Genomic DNA, 525 nt, shown 5'->3' on the forward strand with positions numbered 1-525 from the left:
GTGTGTCAGTCAGAGGCAGCCAAATCTAACCAGCCTGTAAGCCCACAACTAAGTTTGCAAATAGGCGTCATTTTGAATTCGTAAGTTCAAATGTGATTTACCTGGTTCTGCGCTAAGTTTATGGATAGTTGTTGCCTTGGTGAAGATTTATCTGGGAGTGATTAATTTGGGGATTTATTTATAAGTTATTACCGGAGCAATTTGTCGACTTGTGCATGCGCGTAATTTGTTGCTAAATTAAGAAAATTTTCTGTTGGTTTTATTTAAAAAAAAATACTCCTGAGGCTTGTTGGTCTTATTCCTGAATTCAGAGCTGCATCTAAAACATACAAATTGTAAATAAAGGTTATGACAGTTGTTCACGATTTCCTCGGGGATTTAAATAACTCAGCCTTTACCAACTGTAGTGTCATAACAATTGCTGCACAAAGAAAAACAAATAAACGCATCAGGCTCACGAATGGCCTTTGAGGCAAGGAATCTGCAGCTCAAACCTGGACTGGCCTATATGTTACACCAGAGCCA

This window comes from Cetorhinus maximus, unplaced genomic scaffold (assembly GCF_964194155.1).
Source record: "Cetorhinus maximus unplaced genomic scaffold, sCetMax3.hap1.1 HAP1_SCAFFOLD_161, whole genome shotgun sequence".
In the NCBI taxonomy this organism is placed as follows: domain Eukaryota; kingdom Metazoa; phylum Chordata; class Chondrichthyes; order Lamniformes; family Cetorhinidae; genus Cetorhinus; species Cetorhinus maximus.